Raw genomic sequence first — 9,333 nt, 5'->3', positions numbered from 1 at the left:
TTCGGGGGGATGAGTTGGTTGAAGTAATGGAAAATGTCGCTCCAGGTGATGTCTGGGATGTCGATGAACAGGACAACCTACGGCTTCGACGAACGGATTTAGAGCACGAGCTGAAGTGTCTCTATTCCTTTATGCAAACCACTTTATGCCCAACTTCGCACGATTCCACTGTTAGCAAAGCCCGAGCTTTCATGTTATACTGCCTTCGGAAGGGGTTACCAGTGGATGTTGGCACAGTCTTAGCGCGAGAAATTTTTGAGTGCGCGCAGAGGGGCAAAGGGAAGTTGTTTTTACCAGCCACTATTACTGCCTTATGTAGAGATGCTGGTGTGCCGGTATGGCCCGAAGAGGGGCTGTTGCATCCTAGAGCAGCAGTGTTTCTTTGGATAGTCACTACACGCATGACACTTCTGCACTTTGAATGGCAGCAGCTGGTTGAATACTTCCTCCCAAACTCATATTCTTCAAGATGTTGGTCATTGAGGCCATTTGAGCTGTTAGAGCCGTTAGTGCATCTACTTCAAGAACTCCCGCCACCTTCCTACTTGTAGGAGCTCTAGTGTTTGACCATTGATAGTTATTACTTGCGATCCTTTCCAAAATCTCAAATGCTTCGTTGTAAGACTTGGAAAGATTGGCTCCATTGGCTGAAGCGTCCAATACCATTCTAGAAGCTGCATTGAGGCCATTATAGAAGGTCTCCATCTGTATACAGTGTGGGATACCGTGGTGTGGACATTTTCTTAAAAGCTCTTTGAATCTTTCCCACGCGTCACTAGTGGACTCATCTTCCAGCTGCTGAAATGACATAATCTCACTTCTAAACTTTGCATTTCTGGTGGGAGGGAAATATTTGCGCAGAAACTTTTCAGCAAGATCATTCCAATTTGTGACGGAATCAGGAGGCAAAGTGTTGAGCCATGATCTAGCTCGGTCTCTTAATGAGAATGGAAATAGCTTCAGCCTTAATGCTTCTTCACTCACTCCTTGAAGCTTAAAAGAATCGCTCACCTCCAAGAATGAACGAAGGTGAAGATGAGGATCCTCCGTTGGAATCCCGCTGAACTGCCCCACGGTTTGGAGCATTTGAAACATGACCGGCTTGAGCTCGAATTGAGCTGCTTGTATTTCCGGCCTCACAATGCCTGGATTTAACTCATTAAACATGGGGGCAGCGTATTCCCGTATTGCTCTGGCTCTGTCATCCGCCAAAACAATGGGATTAGTAACTTGCTGGCCATCCCCCTCATCTTCAACACGTTCAGCCATAGTGCCTCGACTTTTAGCCTTTTGATCTTTTCTCCTTTTTCTGAAAGTGCGTTCGATCTCGGGGTCAATAGGAGCAAGTTCACTGTCCTCTTGCTGGTTCATACACTGTAGGTACCTGAGATTTCACAACCCGAACCAACAAGGTTAAAAACAATGAAAATAAATTGTCAAATAGTTGATAAAACAGAATTTAATTTTAAAGTCCCCGGCAACGGCGCCAAAAACTTGTTGTGAATTTTCTAACGATTAAAATATGCGCAAGTATACACAATCGACAACAAGTAATACAGTGATAATGTATCAAAGTTCGTCTCCACAGGGACTTTTCAACTAAATTAATGTAAAATCAACCAAAAACAACTTATAAAATAGTAACCAAAACAAAGGAAAGAGTGGGTAATTAACTCTGAAAATAATTTTAGACAAACAAAGGAATTAAACCAAAAATCAGAGATTAAAATGACAAAATACTGGGTGGTTTTCAGATATAAGAAAAATGGGTTCGGGTGATTAATTCCCCTCGGTTCGTTCCAGTTGTTACAGCAATGGGTTAGCAATTATGACAGTGTTAACAAATTTCGTAAAACCCAGCAAGTTTTTCCCAAAACGTGCAATCTAATGTCTATACTCCCCTTCTATACATTCCTGCATGAAACCAGATTATAAACATTCAATTAAGCATCAAATCTGACGTTATGCAAGGTAGCAAAACATTCCTATTCTACTACTCACAATCACCTAAAACTAGATGAATCTCTTGCATCAATTGAATGGGTTCAGCTAGACTTCCCTCTTCCAAGTTAGATCTAGCTTAGCACATGCTAAAAATGGCCAATAATTAACATTCAATAACAGTAAAGCACATTCAATTGAACAAAGACATAATCACTTAGCCATTGCATTTGTATATTGAGTTCACACTTGAGGGTTCATAATCACCCTAACCCTTAAGAAATTAGTTCATAGTTGCAAACTTAAGCATGAAAATAATACAGAAGTAATCCATGGAATTTGCAGAAATTAGATGAAATTAATACAAAAAGAAAGAGATGGTGTAGGACGAATGAGTTGTGAGCTCAAATCCCCCTTATGGCATCAGCTTTCTTTCTTCTCTTTTGGTCGTACTCTTCTCAAATCTTCTCCCTGAAACCTCCTCTGTACTTAGCCAGAAGTTCTCCCTCTTTCTAAAATGGTCCAAATCCAGAATAATACGGCCCCTCCTTTAATTCTAGGGTACTTTCCTTTACCCTAATTGGACAATCCAGATCATTTGCCTACATGTACTTTGTCCCACATACTCAGCTGACTCAGTACTCAATACACTTGCCACCTTTCTACTTCATTTAATCCAGCTGGAGCATTGTCTTCACGAAGTCCTTTTTCTCTAGCTTCAGTTTAATTGCTAAGACTGACTGCTACAGCATTGTTGAGTTAGCATCCTCCCCTTTTCAGCAACATTTCCCTCTGATTTACAGTTCCCTCAGCTCCTGTTTTGTAAGCTTCCCTTCCTGATTAACACAACACAGCAATTTACATAAAAATACTAAAAAAAATATTACAATACAAACCTAACTTTTTTTTTCTTTGTTTTTCTTTTTCTCTCTTTTTTTTTCTGATATTTCATTTACTGTATATTTTGTTTGTTTGTTTTTTTTTTTTTTTTTTTTTTTTTTTTGACTAAACATATTCAAAACAAGAAAGATAACACTATAATACAATTATATGATAGATAGCAAGAGAATATGCTTGATAGTATATAATGGTACGCCTTGGAGGTCGAACTATCCAAAGAAAGAAGACCAACCTACTTCATCCTTTACACCAAAACCAGCCACCACTGCCACGACCCCTCAAGGTAAAACAGCCCCTACTTCATCCCGTTCTAGTGAGATAAAGTGTTTCAAATGTCAGGGGCAAGGACACATAGCTAGCCAATGTCCAAACAAGCGGGTTATGGTAATTCGGGATAATGGGGAGATAGATTCCGAAGAGGAAGATGATCTTGATGACATGCCACCATTGGAGGACGCTTCTATGGGTGGTGAGGAGTTTGGGGCAAAATCTGGTGAGATGCTTGCACTAGTCACACGATGAGCCTTAAATTTGCAAGCAAAAGAAGAGGAAGAAGAGGTGCAGAGGGAGAACATCTTTCACACTCGTTGTCATGTGAAAGACAAGGTATGCAGTGTTATTATTGATGGTGGTAGTTGCACTAACGTTGCTAGTTTTTCCATGGTTGAAAAGTTGGGGCTCCCAACGCTTAAACATCCGCGTCCATACAAGTTGCAGTGGTTGAATGATAGTGGTGAAGTGAGGGTTACAAAACAAGTTCTGGTATCATTTCGAATTGGCAAATATGAGGATGAGGTATTGTGCGATGTGGTTCCAATGCAAGCTGGACACCTCCTTCTAGGAAGGCCTTGGCAATTTGATCGGCGAGTCCAGCATGATGGCTTCACCAACAAGTACTCATTCACGTTCCGTCAACGAACAATCACTCTAGCTCCATTGACGCCAAAGCAAGTATATGAAGACCAAGTGAGGTTGCAAAAATTGAGTGATAAAAAAAAAATTGAGTGAGCAAAAGAAGGAGAGTGAAAAGATGAATGAGAGTGAGAAAAAAGAGAGACAAAGAGAGAAAAGGGTCGAATCAAGTGAGAGAGAAAAGAAAGAGAAGAGTTCGATCAATGAGGGAAAATTAGAGAGAAAACAAAATAATTTTTATGCAAAAAAAAGTGAGGTTAACCGAGCATTGCTTACAAAACAGCCAATGATTTTACTCATGTACAAGGAGGCTCTTTTAAACACTAACCAACTTGATTCTTCGCTGCCTAGTGTTGTTGTTTCTATTTTGCAGGAATTCGAGGATGTGTTTCCCAAGGAGGTACCACATGGTTTACCACCTATTCGAGGGATAAAACATCAAATTGATTTTGTTCCAGGTGCTTCAATCCCAAACCGACCAGCATATAGAAGTAATCCTGAAGAAACTAAGGAACTACAAAGGCAAGTTGAAGAATTGATGGAGAAAAGGCATGTGAGAGAAAGCATGAGCCCTTATGCTGTTCCAGTGATTCTCGTTCCTAAGAAGGATGGAACATGGAGGATGTGTGTTGACTGTCGAGCCATCAACAACATAACGGTAAAATATCGACATCCCATCCCTTGTTTAGATGATATGTTAGATGAGTTGCATGGTTCTTGTGTGTTTTCCAAGATTGATCTTAAGAGTGGGTATCGTCAAATACGAATGAAAGAAGGAGATGAGTGGAAAACTGCATTTAAAACTAAACATGGATTGTATGAGTGGTTAGTCATGCCTTTTGGATTAACTAATGGACCTAGCACTTTCATGCGATTAATGAATCATGTATTGCGTGCTTTCATTGGAAAATTTGTTGTTGTGTATTTTGATGATATTCTGATTTATAGTAAGAGTTTGCATGATCATGCTTCACATTTGCATTCAGTTTTGGATGTGCTTAGGAAACAGAATTTATATGCTAACCTCAGTAAGTGTACTTTCTGCACCGATAAGCTTGTTTTCCTAGGCTTTGTTGTGAGTGCTACAGGTATTGAGGTTGATGAAGAGAAGATCAAAGCCATCCAAGAGTGGCCGACCCCCTCCACTATAGGTAATGTTAGAAGTTTTGATGGGCTTGCTAGCTTTTACAGGAGGTTTGTGAAGGATTTTAGCACCATCGCCGCACCACTTACAGAAGTTATCAAAAAGAATGTAACATTTAAATGCGGTGAAGCACAAGAGGAGGCATTTCAGCTACTTAAACACAAGCTTACTCACACTCCTTTACTTGCTTTGCCTAACTTTTCTAACACGTTTGAAGTTGAATGTGATGCTTCTGGTATAGGTATTGGCGCTGTTCTTATGCAGGATGGGAGACCACTTGCATACTTTAGCGAAAAAGCTAAGTGGGGCTGCCCTTAATTACCCCACCTATGACAAAGAGTTGTATGCACTGGTGCGAGCTTTAGAAACATGGCAACACTATTTGTGGCCGAAAGAGTTTGTGATTCGCACAGATCATGAATCCCTGAAACATTTGAAAGGACAACACAAGCTCAACAAGAGACATGCACGATGGGTTGAGTACATTGAGACATTTCCTTATGTCATTCGGTATAAACAAGGTAAAGAGATTGTGGTTAATGATGCCCTTTCACGCAGGGATGCCTTAATCTCTACTCTTGATGCTAAGTTACTTGGTTTTGAACACATTAAGGAACTTTATCCTGTTGACCATGATTTTGCGGAGATTTATGGTGTTTGTGAAAGATCTGTTGAGGGAAAGTTTTATAGGCATGAGGGTTTCTTGTTTAGGGAGCATAAGTTGTGTGTACCTAATTGTTCTTTAAGAGATTTGTTAGTTCGGGAATCCCACGGGGGAGGGTTGATGGGACATTTTTGAGTTGCTAAGACCCTAGTTATGTTACAAGAGCACTTCTTTTGGCCCCACATGAAATGAGATGTTGAGCGAATTTGTGGTAGGTGTGTCACTTGTAGGCAAGCTAAATCAAGGGTTCAGCCAAATGGCCTTTACACACCCCTACCAATTTCTAGTTCACCATGGGTTGATATTTCGATGGATTTTGTGTTGGGTTTACCTAGAAGTAAGCATGGGAGGGATTCAATCTTTGTGGTGGTAGACCGATTTTCTAAGATGGCTCATTTTATCCCTTGTCATAAAACTGATGATGCTTCTAATGTTGCAGATTTATTCTTTAGGGAGATTGTGAGATTACATGGTATGCCTAGGACAATTGTATCAGATAAGGATGCTAAATTCTTAAGTTACTTTTGGAAAACATTATGGGGTAAACTTGGAACCAAAATATTGTTTTCTACTACTTGTCATCCTCAAACCGATGGTCAAACAGAAGTAGTCAATAGAACTCTATCCACCTTGTTGAGGGCTATCATAAGTAAAAATATTAAGACTTGGGAAGATTGTTTTCCACATGTTGAGTTTGCTTATAATCATTCCATGCATTCTGCTACTAAATTTTCACCATTTGAAATTGTTTATGGTTTTAATCCTTTAACTCCTTTGGATTTATCACTTTTACCTGTTTCTGAGCATTTAAATTTAGATGGCAAGAAGAAGGCAGAATTTGTGAAGCAAATCCATGAGAGGGCACGACTCAACATAGAGAGAAGGACTGAGCAATACATTAAGCAAGCTAACAAGGGTCGTCACAAGCAGGTTTTTGAGCCCGGTGATTGGGTATGGTTACACATGAGGAAAGAGCGATTCCCAGGACAAATACATTCCAAATTGCTACCTCGAGGGGGTGGTCCGTTTCAAGTGCTAGAAAGGATAAATGACAATGCCTATCGACTCGATTTACCAGGTGAGTATACTGTTAGTGCTACTTTTAATGTTTCTGATTTGAGTCCTTTTGATGTAGGTGACCATTTGAGGTCAAATCCTTCTCAAGAGGGGGGGGGGGGGGGGGGGGAATGATGAGGACACCAAGACTAAAGATTCAAGTCAAGTTCCAGTTGGTCCGATGACGAGGGCGCGAGCCAAGAGATTCAAAGAAGAACTTAACAACCTAGTCCACAGAGTCCTAAAACAGGAGGAGACCGTGGTCAACACTGAAGGAGAACAAAGACTTGTACTGCTCATCAAAGTAGACTCAGTTTAGGAGCTTGATCAATATTTAGCTTCTTGTAATGAGTCTTATTGGATTTTGGCATCTTGTATTTTTATTTTAATCACGTTTTTTATTTAGTCTTTGTTTTTGTAAAAGTCAAACGTTTGACTTGAGAGAGTCCAAGAGTCTTTCTATTTGTGCTTGTTAGGGTTTTCATTAGGAAGACAAAGGGGCTTGTCTTTGATGTAATTTTCGGCTATATTAGGCCTTGTAAACGTTTGGCATGGCAGATTTTGATGAAATGAAAATTGAGAGGTTTTCTTCTTGAGTTCTTGAAGAGACTATTCGAACTTATCAAGGGTATTCCTTGTGGCGTTCTGATGAGGACACCAAGACTAAAGATCCAAGTCAAGTTCCAGTTGATCCAAGTCAAGAGGGGGGGAATGATGAGGACACCAGTTTAGGAGCTTGATCAATATTTAGCTTCTTGTAATTAGTCTTATTGGATTTTGGCATCTTGTATTTTTATTTTAATCAGTCACTTAATCACGTTTTATTTAGTCTTTGTTTTTATCTTGTGAAAAGTCAAACACTTGACTTGTGTGAGTCCAAGAGTCTTTTTTTTTTGTGATTGTTAGGGTTTTCATTAGGAAGACAAAGGGGCTTTTCTTTCATGTAATTTCGGCCATAAGAGGGCTTGAAAACGTTTGGAAAAATCAGATTATGATGAAATGAAATTTGTGAGTTTTTCTTCTTGAGTTCTTGAAGAAACTATTAGAACTTATCAAGGGGTTCCTTGTGGCGTTCAACCTGACTTATCAAATGGATTCCCATCCCCGTTTGTGGCGTCTTCCTCATACCAAGGTTCATGCTTGGCTAAGCATTAGGTCGCGGTTCTTCATTCAAATTTCGTGTGTTCTTGGTGGCTGCCATATTTGGTGTCGGGTTTCACCACAATCGTTGGTGTGGTTCGTATCACGTTCAATCTGACTTATCAAACGGATTCCCATCACCGTTTGTGGCGTCTTCCTCATACCAAGGTTCGTGCTTGGCTAAGCATTGGGTCATAGTTCATCATTCCAAATTCATGTGTTCTTGGTGGCTGCCATATTTGGTGTCGGGTTTCACCACAATCGTTAGTGTGGTTCGTATCAATTTTTGCAAGCATTCATTTTGAGACCTTTTTTGGCTATACGTCTTGGTGGCCATTCTAGGCTTATTTGTGGGATCCCTCTTTGAGATTTGTGTTTGCCTCTTAAAGGGGGCTTTCTTTAACTAAATGGTTTTGCTGGGAGTTAACCCTTGTGGTGTCTCTTTTGAGACCATTTTTTATTATACAACTTGGTGATCTCTTTAGGCTTATTTGCGGGGTTTCTCCTGAGGCTTTATTCCTTGTGAAGAGGTTTTTTTCCGAGGTAGGAGCCTTTACTAGGAGGTCACCCTTGCAGAACATTTTGATTCTCTTGATATCCATAAGGGTAGCTCATTCTTACGGTTTCAAGAGATGCTTTGCAAGGTTATTTTTTTATACCACCATGTAGAAGAATGCCCCCCCCCCCCCAAGTGAATGGCGAGATATATCTCGATAAGCACTTGTGGTGACCTATACGTGCATATGCTTTACAAATTTTAATCGGCAATAAATATGCATAGGTAAAACAAGCATTTCAAATTTGACACTTTGTATGGTGAATACTTAGTACTTAATGTTTTATTAATACTTAGCAAGATACATATAGAAACTGTGCTCTGGTTACATCGTGAGGTCAACTAAGGTGCTCCTCTTTGATTCATTACATTATAAACTAAACTTGAATACTTTATCAAAACTCCCTTGCAATGATAATAGTAGAAACTTTTTTTCATTCCATATGCTGAGCGCGAGAATCTTACTGGTAATACTTCTTAAGATGTTCTACATTGCATGAGCGGGCACCACTATGTCATCCAGGCATGCTAACTTGTAGGTGTTGGGAGGTATAACTTGGTGGCCTGGCATGGTTCTTCCTAGTTTGCCCCCGTACACCCGCCCCTAGGTCTCGAGTATTGGGGACTACTTTCCTCAGTACGAGATCCCCTACTCTAAAAGCTCATTCTCGCACCCTAGAGTTATAGTATCTTGCGACCCTTTGTTGGTAGGTTGTCAACCTCAGCTGTGCCTTCTCCCTCTTTTCTTTCTGGAGGTCCAAATTTTAAGCTATCGCCCTTTGATTCACATGTTCATCATATGTCTGGACCCTGAAAGAATTTTTTTTATCTCTATTGGGAGCACGACTATAATGACCCAACTATTTCTAAGATCTTGGACCATTAAAACTACTAGACATAGCCATTATTTTTTAGAAAACATACATAAGGAATATTCATAACTTTATTAAAAACTCAAAAATAAATGTTGAAATACATAAATGAGCGGTATGGGATCCCATTGTTTTAAAATAAAACATA

The 9,333-nt window shown here is 39.9% G+C and overlaps 1 non-coding gene across 1 annotated transcript; it reads left to right on the top strand.

Annotated features, from left to right (window-relative positions):
• Positions 1–721: 721 nt before the first annotated feature.
• On the top strand, positions 722–828 carry LOC133820100 (small nucleolar RNA R71). The gene has a single exon (XR_009886534.1). It is a non-coding gene; the product is annotated as a small nucleolar RNA R71 (small nucleolar RNA).
• The last annotated feature ends 8,505 nt before the right edge of the window (positions 829–9,333 follow it).

Source organism: Humulus lupulus, chromosome 2, assembly GCF_963169125.1.
Source record: "Humulus lupulus chromosome 2, drHumLupu1.1, whole genome shotgun sequence".
NCBI lineage: Eukaryota > Viridiplantae > Streptophyta > Magnoliopsida > Rosales > Cannabaceae > Humulus > Humulus lupulus.
This window is presented reverse-complemented; position numbering and strand designations above follow the sequence as displayed.